The sequence below is a fragment of the Triturus cristatus genome, chromosome 2_2, assembly GCF_964204655.1.
Source record: "Triturus cristatus chromosome 2_2, aTriCri1.1, whole genome shotgun sequence".
In the NCBI taxonomy this organism is placed as follows: domain Eukaryota; kingdom Metazoa; phylum Chordata; class Amphibia; order Caudata; family Salamandridae; genus Triturus; species Triturus cristatus.
In genome coordinates, this window is record NC_140582.1 from 1,192,934,413 (window position 1) to 1,192,949,799 (window position 15,387).

The following is a 15,387-nucleotide window of genomic DNA, read 5'->3' on the forward strand; positions in this document are numbered from 1 at the left end:
AGGCTGCATCACAGACAACCCAGGAGAAGAGATTCCGGATGCTGCAGAGGGGCTCTGCTCATGCATGGGCACACTCTCACACAAAACCAAGCACCCTGCCTTCAGGATTGATAAGGCCTGCCATAGGGGTGACTGATAGGTTTATATGTGCAGTGATAGGTGAGGTATAGTGAATCTATATCTCAGTAAGGGGTGCATGCACCACCTTACCCAGGCTGCAGTAGCAGCCCTGTGGTGTCATTTTGGGGAGCTTCCCAGGGGTGACATAATACATGCTGCAGTCCCTGGTAGGCCTCTGGGGTACCTATGCCCTGGGTACATAGTATACCATATACATGGCACTTATAAGGACACCCCAGAATCCAATCTGTGGTGTACCTAATGTACTAGGAATCAATTTAGAGAGGAAGCAGCTAGGCTGAGGTCCTGAATAGCAGAGCCCCAGCTAGACTAAAGTCCCTGTAGGGAAATGGACATCCTTAAAAGTTTGGGGTTTTCACCCTTCATCTGTTTTAGCCATAAGAGGGGCTTATGGTCTGTTTGAACACTGAAGTGAGTACCAAACAAGTATGGCCTCAACTTCTTCAGAGCCCAAACCACAGCAAAGGCCTCCCTCTCAATGGCTGACCAATTGAGACACACTTAAGCCATAAGCCTCACAATAACAGCTGCCTGCCACTTACAGAAGCCTACAAGGTCTGCCAGCAGGTACCGTCCCCCACTCTATAGTTCATCAACTTAATCAGGACTAACACAGCAGCTCCCTGGCGGAACATTACCTGGCTTGTTCCCCAGTAATGCTATTCCTTGCGTGTTGACTTGATGTTCCTTAATATAAGCAGCCCTCATTATTGCTTGATCTTGCTCTGTTGCTATCAAAAGGAAGCCCCCACAATTCCTCCAATATTCCGAGAATCAATGTGACGCAATGCCTGACCTCAAAATGGTGCCTGCATACTTAGCAGTGCAGCGCTGCTCTACTCTATGTGGCATATTGTGAAGGACATACAACATCGGATGAACTTCTGAGACCCTCTATGATCTGTGGTCTGTATCTGTGACCCTTAACACCTGCAGGCCCTTCAGCACCAGCACCCCAGGCATTACACGATGCTATAGCACTAACGCTAGCAAAAGCACCAGCCCTGTGCTATTCTGTACTGCTCTGGCTGCAGTGCCCCAATGCGTAACACTCTATACTAATCTGGCAGAAGTGACCCAAAAGCCCAGATGCTATCCAAAATAACTATCAAGTCAATGCTACTGCTTGCACATTTGCCGTGGCTATCACACTAAAGGGACCCATCGCACATCTGCCCGCCTAGGGCACCCTAGAAGCACTTTTAGCCACCAGGGCCCTACATCGCAAACCTCAGGAGTACAGAAGACTTACAAGCCCAAGAACCCCACTGTCAGAAATAGGGGTCCCTAGTTGGCAGATGTCGGTACCTTTGGCCAAGTAGGGGCCCTTGCTTCTAGTCAGGGTAAGGGGGCTACACTCCTAAAATAGCCCCTGCTCACCCCCTTGGTAGCTTGGCACGAGCAGGCAGGCTTATCTCAGAGGCAGTGTGTAAAGCAGTTGTGAACATATACAGTAATACAGTGAAAACACTACAAATGGACACCAAACCAGTTTAGAAAAATAAGTCATCTTTATCTAGATTTAATACAAGACCAAACAACAAAAATCCACAATACATTATTCAAAAATATGACTTTCAAACGGTAGAAATAGCTTAGTTCAATGGAGATGGTAAATGCGTCACTTTACTCTCAAAGTACCTTGGATGCGTAACGCAATATAAACAAAAGGGCGGCAGGGAAGGTGAAGCGTCAGTTCCTTACTGCGTTCCGGTTACGATGCGACAAGATGGTGCCGCGATGCGACGATCCGGTGCGAAGCGACAAAATGGCGTCTTTAATGCAATGCAACAAAGTGGAAACGATGCATGCATGCCTGACAGCCGTGCAGGGGAATCGGTGGTTTCTTGAGCTGCGACAGGCCCTGCGACACACTTTTCCAGTGATGCGACAGCAACCTCTGCGGCGGTGGCACACTTCTCCGGCGATGCGACACGCTTCTTTGGTGGTGTGACAGCAAACAGCTGCGGCACGCTTCTTTGGTGATGCGACGGCAACAGCTGCGGCGGCGACATGCTTCTTGCTCTTTGCATCACGCTTCCAACTCCCAGCGACATGCAGTCTATAGAGGTTCTAAAACAACAGCAGGCACCCCTCTGCAGGTAGAATTCCCAGCGAGGAAATTCAGGGGAAGCTGGTGGTGAAGTCTTTGTGTCCCTGAGACTTCAGAACAGGAGGCAAGCTCAGCTTCAAGCCCTTGGAGATTTTCCTTAAGATGATAAAGTCCACACAAAGTTCCTTTTCTCCTTTCCTTGGCAATAAGTAACCACTGCAGGCCAACCCCAAACAGTAACTAGTGCAGGGGCAGTCTCCTCCTTCAGGTTCCTTGGTTTCTCTCCTTGGCAAAGGTTCGTCTTGATTCCCAGAAGTGATCTCAATTTGTGGGGTCTGGGCCCCCCTTTTTATACACACAATTTATTTGTTCTCTGAAGGCAGAGAGTGTCTGTACCCAGCCCAAACCAGTTCTGTCCTCCCTGGTGCAGCTTCCTGGCAGGAGGTGGAGACAGCATTGTTGAAAGCGAACCTGGCCCAAGTAGCTGAAAAGAAATCTCCTCCCCCTACTCTCTATTGAATGTAGGTTCAGGCAAGTGAAAGGCAATCTCCTCCCCCTACTCTTTTTTCAACCCAGGTCCTTTTTAGCCCAGCCCTGTCTCTTCAGACTGCTGGAGCCAAAGCCCTCTCCAGCCCCCTGTCACTCTCAAACCAGACATGTAATTCACAAACCTAGCAGAGGCATACTGGATGGTTAGGCAAGAAATTACCTACTTTCTAAAAGTGGTATTTTCAAACACAGAATGTAAAAATCACCCACACTAAAAGATGTATTTTAAAATTATGAGTTCACGCATACTAAACTTTATTTCTCTATCTTGTTCCTAGGGCCAGTGATGTTAATAACTGATATAAACTAACTCCCCATTCTTGACCATAGGAACAGATAGCCTTGCAATAGTGAAAAACAAAATTGGCTGTAATTCACTATCAGGACATGCCACACACACACCAGGGCATGTCCTACCTTTCACATACAATGCACACTACCCACAGGTGTACCTTGGGCCTACCTTAGGGGTGACTAACAGGTAAAAAAGGGAATGTTTAGGGACTGGCAAGTGAGTGCACTTGCCAAGTCATATGGCAGTCCCAGACTGCACACAGGCTATGCAATGGCAGGCCTGAGCCATATTTTACAAGCTGCCTCTGTGGGTGGCACAATCAGTGCTGCAAGCCAACCAGTAGCATTTGATTTACAGACCATGGGCACTCATGGTGCACTGTACTTGGGTCTGACAAGTAAATCAAATAAGCCAGTCACTAATCCATTACAACAATTTACAATCAGGAGCCCTTGCACTTTGGCACTGAACAGCAGTGGCAAAGTGCCCAAACCATCTAGACCATCAAAAACATAGGAGGTAACAGTGAAAAAATGGAAGGGACACCCACGCCAATGGTGCCAGGTCTAACACCCACTAAAGACAGAGGCGTGGTGCCCTGGTGTGGTCACTACGCTCGTGCCCACCATACTTACGTGCCACACCAAAGACGTTCTGTAGAAAATTCTCCATCATTTTGGCTATCCAACGTGTTCTACCACCTTCTACCGAAAATCGGTGCTTGTTACCCACAATAAACAACTCTGCGAGATCGATAGCACTGCACCTGAATCAGTCATTGTCACTCACCTAACGACCTACTTGCAGTAACCACCTAAATTAACCTTTCACCCACTTTAAATCAACATGGCAGAGAAAGGACCCAAACCACACTATAAGTGATCGAAAGCTGAACCTCCTCCACAAGACTCCCCTATTAAATCCAAGGCACACATAAATAGTACAATGGAAATAATACTGAAGAAACCTACGGATGTACACCATATGGCAAAATCAACCTAACAAAATACGGACGCTATGCAGCTAGAAATGACTGCCATTCATGCTGACATCAATACAATCAATACAAAAGTCGCAGAGGGCGAACAAAGAATAAGCGAAGTGGAATACTCCACTGCTCGATCCAACAAAGACATAAAAACATTGATAAACGTCACCAAACATATGCAAAGAGATATTGCAGAGTTTGAAAATCCCAACAGACGAGGGAATATAAGAATATTTGGTGTTCCCGAAGGCTCAGAAGATCCTAACAACTTCTGCAGATCCTTACTAGAGACCTGGATTCCTCACATTACAGGCATAAAATTCAGACCTGAAACTAGAATGAGGCCATACAGTACCGACATTCCAATCTCCCTCAAACCTACATGACAAGACCGATCGTCTCCAAGCCTTTGAGATTTCAACATACCGAAGCTATCCTCACCAATTCTCGGAAAAATCGCCAGATCACATGGGATGGCCATAAAATAATATCTACGCTAGATTGCTCAAAACATACAGTCGAAACCAGTAGGGGCTTCCTTTCACTCAGAGATAAACTCAGCAAAATTAACATTCAATTCTCCTTCACAGGTCCTGCCAAGTTTAGAGTTACTGTGAAAGGAAAACAACACATCTTCACAGACCTGTCTGAACTTTCAAGATTTCTAGATGAACTTTGCAGGAGATGGAACACTGTAACTCGTTCTCCAACAACAGGAAGTCATAAGGCCTATCTGCAGGACAACAGTTATATCAAGCGCTCCTGTAGCTACTTCCCGGGACTCAATTAATTAATCGTTCAGATAAGCTAATCCTAACTGTTAATAGTTGTAGTAAACTAACAAGCTTCTTTATTGACTGTGCATTATTCCTACAATTTCTCTTAAAGAAGTGCACTTCTCTTTATTTCCGTATTGTTACTTATCCTATTTCTCTTACCTCACTATTATGAGGTTTCAAGTATCGCCAAGGACACACTGATGGTGGACAGAGTGCTGGGCAAGTCAAACATGGGGCTAGACATGTACTGAACTGGAATGAAAACCATGGTTTTAGACCCAGATCTCTATGCTGCATGTTTGACATTGTGCAGCATTCTGTCCATCAATTGTTCTTTTTGCACTCCAAGTATCGCCAACAGTCTCTTTAGCTACTTTTATTCATTTCATTTTCCTGATTTTATCTCTCTATGCACATCTAAAATACTCTCACCTACTATAACATAATGTTTCTCGGCATCCGGTTAGGACCTGTTATGTCCTACAATCACAAATATTTCTTTCCAACACAACCTGCTCATATTAACTTCTCATTACTTCCCCCTCAATATTATTTGTTAACTATCAGCATTCAATATGGTATGTTCAACATGTCATAATTATACATTATTAGCCGGCCATACTCACTCCACGCTGGAGGATGGACACTCCTGTAGTCACACTCTCCTGTTTTCTATGTTCCAGGGGAGTGGGGTGGGTGGGTGGGACAGGGGGTTGGGGTGGGGGCTTTGTTGTTTTTGCATTTGATCTGTTTTAGTTTTGTATTTGCAGTGACTTCTGTATTTGTATTAGTTTTTGCTTTAGTCTTTGCTTTGATCCTTACCCTTGGATACGTCCTGTATTCAGTCACAGGATTGATATATCCCTTTGTCCAGGATCACAACTTTTCCACATACTACTTAGTAGACTCTACTCCTTTTCCTGTTCACCTCCTCATCATATGGTAACTAACAGCACATCAGCCACTATTCAGTGCGAATTTGGTATAACAACTATATACGGTAGAACAGAGAAATGTACATATTTATTCCCCAATGTGTTTGCATCTAAGCTAGACAGAGAAAACCACTTAAGCAACTCACCATACGCTATCCACCACCTACACACTCAAGATGACTGCACACAGCATCTCAGCTAATCTCAACATAGTCTCCCTAAATGTGAAAGGACTAAACCACCCAATCAAATGTCGTAAAACCATGGACTACTTAGCAAAAGCAAAAGTAGACATTATTCTCATTCAAGAATTAACACTAAGCGACAAAGACGCTTTGCTCTTTAAAAATAATTGGATCTCACAAGTGACATGCTCCCCAGCAAATCATTAGAAAAATGGAGTAATAACATTTATCTCCAAAAATTCATTCCAGTATCACTATCTAGAAATCCACTCCTGATGTTCAAAATATATACGGACCAATTATACTTGGTGGTGACCTCAACCTTTCTCTAGCCACTACCCTAGACCATCAATCTACTTGCAAATACCGCTCACCGGAATCTCAGGGTGTAATACAAATTATATGCACAAATTATATGCACAAATTATAATGGTAAGGATACATGGTGCCTCCCGGATACCAGGGATTGCACTTTCTCCTCTGCACCACACAACTCATATACAAGAATAGACTGCATTCTAATCTCTGGAGCTTTCACCCATCTGATTGACCAAGCAAACAATTCCCCAAAACTTGTCTCTGATCACTGCTGCATTAATACTCTCTTAGCAGGTAGCCACACTAGGTCAAACTCTAGACTTTGGCATTTCAACAGTAATGTATCATCAAACCCCATAGACAGAAAATAAATTGAGTAAACAACCACAAACAATCTCAATGATAATACCCTTTCAGATAAAAACATACACACCCTATGGGACGCCCTCAAACCAACCCTGAGATGTGTCATTTTAGAAATCAAGACCAAATCAACAAAGCAAACAACTCAAAACTATTATTGTTAGAACAGGAAGTTAAACAACTGGAATTACTACACTCTAACTCTCTAGATATTGATAATCTCTCCCAACTTATGCAGAAGAAATATGAATGTAATAAGATTCTAAGTGAAAAAGCAGGTATGTGGATAAATAAATTCAAAGGACTCAAATTATGTAAAGCTAATAAAGCTGGAAAAATGTTAGCCTCCTACCTCAAACTTAAACAAAACCAAAATAGAATCACAACAATTTAGGATTCCAGGAATGCAACCCACACTAACCCTGTGAAGATCCTAGATACCTTGAAGGACTTTTATGAAGCCCTTCACCGGAATGACCACACTTTTAACTCAATTGCTTGCTAAAGTTATTTAAGTAAAATTAAAATTCCACAGCTTTCAGAAACAGACATATTGGCTCTAGGTTAACCTATACCCTCCAACAAAATATCCAAGGCAATTCAGGTCCATATGGCTTTACGGCCACATTTTATCAATCCTTCTCTGACCAACTACAGAAAACCATGTATCCCTATTCAACCTGATTGCTAACTCAAGCACAGGCACAAGTACTGAAGCTAACATTAACGTGATCCCCAAAAGACAGTAAGGACCCTACTCAAAAAACTGCAGGCCGATCTCCTTGTTAAATCTGGACTTCAAAATGTATGCAAAGATCTTAGCTACAAGACTCAAAGAAACACCTCCCCAGACTAATAAGCAATTCCCATGTAGGCTTTCTCAAAAATCGTATGTCAAATGACAACATTTCGGCTCCTTGATAACATGAAAAAATCCTCATTACCCTCAGTAGCAATAATGTTAGACGCAGAAAAAGCGTTTGACAGAGTATCTCGGGCTTTTTTAAAACAATGCATGGAATCCCTTGATCTGGGTGACAAATTTATAAAAATGGTTATGGCCCTCTATAACAACCCATCTGCATGTATCTCTTTCAATAGCTCCCTGTCACAACCACTTAGACTATAGCAGGAACCGAGACAAGGATGCCCACTGTCCCCATCTCTATTTCTTCTAGCACTAGAACCTCTATTGGCAGGCAAAAAACGAAACCCCAAAATGTCTGGAATTGGCTCTAATGACAAATATATTAAACTAGCCGTATATGCGGATCACATTTTGATAGTCACAGAAAACCGAGACCCCTCCATACAATCTCTCATGTCCACCATAGACCGCTACTCCGAACACTCAGGATACTAACTAAACAGAGATAAATCTGAGGTAAAACCTTTAAATCTTCATTGTACAAAAGAAGCACTAGGTTTATCCGCTTATACTGGCAGACAGGATATATAAAATACCTGGGCATTGAGTTTGGGGCTTATCTAATAGATACCATCAAACATACTGAATATATCACCCTTGAAAAGGCAAAAACGCTTTTAGACAAATGGTATCCTAAATTCATCTTTTGGTAGGGGATAATGTAAACTATAAAAATGATGATTGCCTCCTATAATAAACTATCTCATCAGCATGCTCCTCTTTCTACTCTCACAGGAGTTCCACCGTAAACTGGGCAAGCAGATATCCAAATTCATATGACAAGACAAAAAAGACAGAATAGCCTTCAAAAAACTGAGACTACATAATTCATTAGGGTGGGGTTAACCTAGCCAACTTCAGGGACTACCAATATGCCTTTCCGGCAAAGCGAAGTTCATACTGGATTCAACTCAACCCATGACCTTCTTTGATCTACAGGAAGAATACCAAATAGACACAATAGAGTTCTATGTCTTCCTCAAAATCAAAGCTGCCATTTCAAAATCTAAAAGCCATAATACCACTCCAGCCCTTCCAAACCTTTTACTGAAACTTAACAAATCTGGCCATCAGGTTTCCTACCTATACAAAGTTTTACTCCCTAAGACATCACAAATAAACAAAGATATAGCTGACATAACTGCCTTTTGGGAATATCATTCTTCTAAACCCATAACAGACTCAGATTGGCCTCAAATCTGGAAATCAGCCATTTCCCAGAAAATCATCCCTGTTCTATCACAAACCAATTTTTGGCTCATACACAAAATATTCTGGAAACCATCTTGCCTACTCTCACTGAAGATTTTAGATGACCCCACCTCCTGGAACTGTAAAGAAGAAGTCGGAGATCTCGCTCACCTCATTCTCCATTGTAATTTGCTATCCCTATACTGGAATAAGGTTTTTTCATTAATATCAGATCTATTTAAATGGCATCCAAAAAAAGGAACTTGCATTCCTGTAAGAAAGTGGCTCTGTATATACTGTTCCCAAATAGGTACAGTGTGCACAGAGTCCACTGTCCCCAGAGGTTTGACAGAGGCTAAAGTTAGATATAACCTTACTCTTTAAAGAGGTAGCTTGGTCGAGCAGTAAGGCAATATCAGAGGACAGTGTAAAGCATTTGTTGTACACACTCAGTCAGCAAATGGTCTCACACACTCAAGAACTGAACTCTAGGCCAATGGTTTGTATATATAAATATATAGTTTTATTTTAGAACCAACAACAGGTATCAAAATATACTTTCTCAGGATGAGATGCTTTAGTTAAATACTTTCAATAGGCAATAGACTTTTGAACACAGTAGTTACAGTTGTTGCAATAGGCAATACAATTCAAACTATAACATTATAACATTAAGCTCAACGGGAATTTCTTAGTAAATGCAATTAATTACTTTTTGGATTACTCTTCTAACCACAGGACTGGATCTTAGATTAAGTCCTGGGACATTTCCTGGAAACAGGTATGTAAATACGTTTTGGTTACAGGTATGATTTTTAAGAAATATTATTGTATTTCAAAAGTTGACTGTTGGACCCGGCCTCGTGGCGTGGTCCTTAACCCCATGGATTATGCCCGTTCCCCGCCCCGGCCTTCACGGGCCACCCTTCTGAACTGCACCGAGGCCCTTCATCCTGAGCTGCACGAGGTCGCATACCCCTCGTGGCTCCGCCATCTTGTTGGCATCCACGTGACTCTGTGCACCAGCCAGCGCGACCCCGCTCAACCCGGCCTCGACCCCAGCGAAGCCCCGACATCGAGGCACCACGAACTGGCCAGGGGGTGCCGCAAGAACCATTCATCGCCCCCGGCGGAGGACAGTATCGATGGGACCCCCAACTGTCCTCCCCTCTCGAGGTGTGATCGCCCTGCAACTCCCTGGGGCCTGGCGCCTCTCCTGCTGGGCGTCTGGCCACCTCCACCCGGCCTCTCCGCCCCCCCCCGGGCGCCTGGGTCCGGACATCAAAGGGCTCCAGACCTATATCTGGGGCGACCCCGCCACAGATCGGCAGTTGTATCCCGGAGTCGAGAGCCCTGCTGATTGAATCGCGGCTGACCCTTCGGAGAAGAACTCTTGTCGGAACCATCACGAGCCCTGCTGACTGCGTCGCGGCTCCTTCTTGTGAACACTTTGAACCACCTGGAACATCGGAGCCCTGCTGACGCTGTCGCGGCCCAACCTCGCTGAAACCTCCCTCGGAGCCCTGCTGACGACGTCGCGGCTCGAGCTGAGCAGAAACCATCTTGAGAGCCCTGCTGATTGAATCGCGGCTCTCCACGAACTGTACGCCGGAGCCCTGCTGACGCCGTCGCGGCTCGACCCCTCCGAGATCCGGAGGTCCTCCAGCTTGAGGATAAGAACTGGGCCCCAGGTACCCTCGTACCGCACTCCTGCCAAAGACTGTCCCGCTACCCCTACCCTTCCAAAGAGACACTGAGACTTTTGGTGGATCCCTCGATCCCTTCGTGTAAATATTGACCTCGTAACCTTTTTATTGCTGATAAAGATTTGCTTGTCGTAAGACAACCTCCTTGAGTCCTGTGTGGTGGTGTTACTGTGGTAGTACGTGATAGGGGAAGGATCTCTCAGGAGACTTCTCGGCAGCGCTCGGCTACTTCGTACAGTGTGAGGGCCCCCCCCCTTGGTGGTCTCGCCGACTCCTCGGGGTACGCCTTCCAACATTTGGTGGCCAGCGACGGGATCCGAGCCGAACGCAGTACGTACCAGCCAGTACCCACTAGCTACCCATCCAAACGAACAGCATCATGAGCAGCCAGGAAAACAACGCGACAATGGAGTTCCAGCCCGAACGGCTGGAGGAATATACGCACAAAGAGTTAAAACAGTTCTGCAAAGACAAAGGCATTGCAACCACCGGCCTAGGTACCAAAGAGGAGATGCAGAAAGCTCTGAGGGCATGGTTGGAGGCCGGGGCAGGCCCCTCCCAGGAAGAAGGTCCCTTGCCCCTGACTGAGACCACATCAACCGCACTGACTCCGGCAACCGGAGGAAGAAAGAGCCTAGAAACCGGCCTCTCCGAAGAAGAAATACGAGAGCGGGAGAAGGTTCGGAGCCACGAGCTAGAGCTCGCACGACTGCGGCTGGACGGCGAACTCCAGCTGGCAGAAAAGAAACTGGCCCTAGAGCAGCTACGGCTTCAAGAGGAGATAGAGGAGAAGAGACGACACCGGGAGTTGGAGGAAAAGAAACTAACTCTTGAGCACGAGCGCAGTCTCAAGGAGCTCGAGATCAAGGCCAAGAACGGGGGGACCAACACCCCCAGTACTAGAGACACTCTACCGCCTTCCGAGACCAAGGTACATATCCCGAAAGAGGTCGTCAAGGAGTATTACAAGAATGACGACATCCAACAATGGTTCAAGGCCTACGAGGTGGCCATGACCTCTCATCGGGTGCCCCGAAAAGACTGGGGCGCGGGCCTGTGGGGGCGGTTCCTGAGTGAGGGTCGAGACACGCTGCTCCAGCTACCGGAGGAGGTGATGACCTCCTACGATCACATGAAGGAGGCCCTGCTCACCCGCTACGGGCTAACCGCGGAAATGTACCGCCAGCGGTTCAGAGACTGCAAGAAAATCCCGGGTACCACATGGGTGGAATATGTGGACCTTTTCAGTCGGGCCCTAGAAGGGTGGATCAAAGGGAGCAAAGTAACCACCTACGGGCAGCTGGTCGACCTCATCGTGTGGGAACATCTCTCCAACAATTGCTTCGTGGAACTGAGACAGCACCTCCTCGACAGCAAAATGACCGACCCGCGAAAACTTGCCGTCGAGGCCGATCGATGGGTCAACTCCCGGGTCCCCCGGAACTCAATGGGGGAGTACCAGAGGAACCCCAACGGACCCCCCCGCCAGCGCGGTGGAGGGGGAGGGCCGAACAGGAACCGAGACCCTCCCGCCGGGGCCCCCAGGAGCCCCCCTCAAGGGCCACCGCAGCAACAACTCTCCCCGAGCCTAGCCCGAAGGGGGGCGGCCCCGGCCCGACCCGGACCACGGCCACCAGTGACCTGCTACGGCTGCCAACAAACCGGACACTATGCCAGCGATCCGGTCTGCCCCCTGAACCGAAGAAACGGGGCCGGCGGGCCCCCGCCCCGACAGCTGGCGGCCGCCGCCCTGGGAGAAGGAGAAGAGGAAGAGGAGGCCCTCGACCGAGGGACCACTGAGTGGGAGCCGGCAGCCATGTCCCTGGTCTGCCTGGGTAGCCGAGAAATGGTACCCTGCACCCCCATCCCAAGCAACACCCAGAAGTACCGGCAGCAGGTCACGGTCAATGGACAACGGGCCGAAGCCCTTCGTGACACCGGCGCCAGTATCACCGCTGTCCGCTGCCACCTGGTGACCCCTGAACAGATTCTACCGAATGTACTGTGCCCCGTCCGGACGGCCGACAACAGTGAAAGCCTGTGCCAGATGGCCCTGGTCCCCTTCGAGTGGGGAGGGGTGACGGGCCTGCTGAAGGTGACGGTGCGCGACGACGCCCCTGTCGACTGCCTCCTGGGGAACGACTTGGAGAGTTCCCCCTGGGCTCAAGTAGAGCGACGAGAGCACCTCCGAATGTTGGGACTGGCTGACTGGGCCTGCGCCATCACCCGGTCCATGACCGCCCGGGCCCCCCGCTCATCCTCGGCCTCCGGGGCCGCCCAGGCCGAGGGGCTCACACCCCCTCCCACCAGCAGCGAGGAGGAGGCGGACACCGACCCTGGACCTAGCGAATCCTCCCCCGAAGAGATGGCTTCCCCGAGCGCCCTACCAGAGCTGACACAATGGCGACACGAAGGGGGCCCCACCCGGGAGCAGTTCCAACAAGAGCAGCAGTCCTGCCCCACTCTCGAAGGGGTCCGCCAACAAGCGTCCGCCCAAACCAACGGGGACCAGACCGGCACCCACTGGGTCTACTGGGCCGAGGGCCTGCTCTACAGTGAGCAAAAAGTGGCAGAACTCGGGGCCAGCCGAGTGCTGGTGGTCCCCCTCCGCTTCCGGGAGTTCCTGCTCAACCTGGCACATGATGTGCCCCTCGCCGGACACTTGGGGCAAGACAAAACGTACAGTCGTCTGGTGACCCACTTCTACTGGCCCCGGATGCGGAGAGACGTGGACAACCACTGCCGGTCCTGCCAGACCTGCCAAGCCAGCGGGAAGACGGGGGGTCGGGTCAAGGCCCCCCTCCAGCCCTTTCCAGCCGTCAGCACCCCGTTCGAACGGGTCGGAATCGATATTGTGGGGCCCCTGGACCCCCAAACCGCCCTGGGCCACCGCTTCATCCTGGTCCTCGTGGACCACGCCACCAGGTACCCGGAGGCGGTCCCGCTAAGAACTATAACGGCCCCCGTGGTAGGCCAGGCCTTAATGGGGATCTTCTCCCGAGTGGGATTTCCCCGCGAAGTGGTGAGCGACCGCGGCACAAACTTTATCTCCAGGTACATGCGGTCCCTGTGGCAGCAGTGCGGGGTCACATACAAGTTCACGACCCCCTATCACCCTCAGGGGAACGGACTGGTTGAGCGGTTCAACAGAACATTAAAAGGAATGATCCAGGGCCTGGAAGAGCCCCTCAGGCGGAGGTGGGATGTCCTGCTGCCGTGCCTCCTGTTTGCCTATCGGGAGGTCCCGCAGAAGTCCCTGGGGTTCAGCCCGTTTGAACTATTGTATGGACACCCGGTCCGCGGACCGCTCAGCCTGGTCAAGGAGGGCTGGGAGATGAAGCCCCAAGGCGCCCCTCCTGACGTCTACCGATACCTCCTGACCCTCCGAAACCAGACCCGAAAGTTCCGAGCCATGGCCGAAGCCAACCTCGAGGCCAGCCAGGAGGACATGAAGCGGTGGTACGATCGGAACTCCTCTACCATAGAATTCGAGCCAGGTCAGAAAGTATGGGTCATGGCCCCGGTCGAACCCGGCGCCCTCCAGGACAAGTGGACCGGGCCCTTCAAGGTAGTGGAGAAGAAAAGTCCCGTCACCTACCTGGTCGACCTGGAGTCCCCCCGGAACCCCCTCCGGGTCCTACATGCTAACAGGCTAAAACCCCACTTTGCCCGGACCGAACTGAGCCTGCTGCTGGCGACCGACGAGGGGGGCGAGGACGACTCCGAGCCCCTGCCCGACCTCTTGCAGTCCAACATCCATGATGGATCGATCGAAGGTGTCCAACTCGCCTCTTCCCTGACTCCGGAACAGCGCAACGACTGCCAGCAATTGCTGCGGGACTACGCAGCCCTCTTCTCCCTCACCCCGGGGGTGACCCACTGGTGCGTCCACGACATCGACACCGGGGAGAGCCCCCCCGTGCGACACAGAGCCTACCGGGTACCCGACCGAGTGCGGGCCTGCATCCAGGCCGAAGTAACGAAGATGCTGGCCCTGGGGGTCATCGAACCCTCCGACAGCCCGTGGGCCAGCCCTGTCGTCCTGGTGCCCAAGGCCGCAGCTCCCGGCCACCCCCCAGAGTTGCGATTCTGCGTGGACTACCGAGCCCTGAATGCAGTAACCAAGACAGACGCCCACCCGATACCCCGGGCCGACGAACTCATCGACCGCCTAGGGGCCGCTCGCTACTTGAGCACGCTGGACCTCACCGCCGGGTACTGGCAAATCCAGCTCACCCCCGGCGCCCAAGAAAGATCCGCCTTTTCGACCCCGGATGGGCATTACCACTTTCGGGTGATGCCCTTCGGAATGAAGAACGCCCCGGCCACCTTCCAAAGACTGGTGAACAAGGTTTTGGCCGGGCTTGAGGCCTTCAGCGCGGCCTACCTCGATGACATTGCCGTGTACAGCAACCACTGGGCAGAGCACCTCCTTCACATTAAAGCCGTCCTGGCCGCCCTCCAGCGGGCCGGGCTCACAATCAAGGCCAGCAAATGCCAAATCGGCCACGGATCCGTGACCTACCTGGGCCATCAAGTGGGGAGCGGGCAGGTGGCCCCCCTCCAAGCGAAAATAGATGCCATCCAGACCTGGGAACCCCCCACTACCCAGACCGCTGTCCGGGCCTTCCTGGGCCTCACCGGATACTACCGGCGGTTTATCCGGGACTATGGGAGCATTGTTGGCCCCCTCACAGAGTTAACGTCCAAAAAGCAGCCCAAGAAGGTGCACTGGACACCCCGCTGCCAAGCAGCCTTCGACACCCTAAAGACAGCCATGTGTACTGCCCCGGTGCTGCAGGCCCCTGACTACAATAAGGAGTTCGTGGTGCAGACGGACGCCTCCGAGTATGGGATCGGGGCTGTCCTATCCCAAGCCGATGAAAAGGGGCTCGACCGACCAGTGGCCTTCATCAGCCGACGACTACTGCCCCGAGAGCAACGATGGAGCACCAT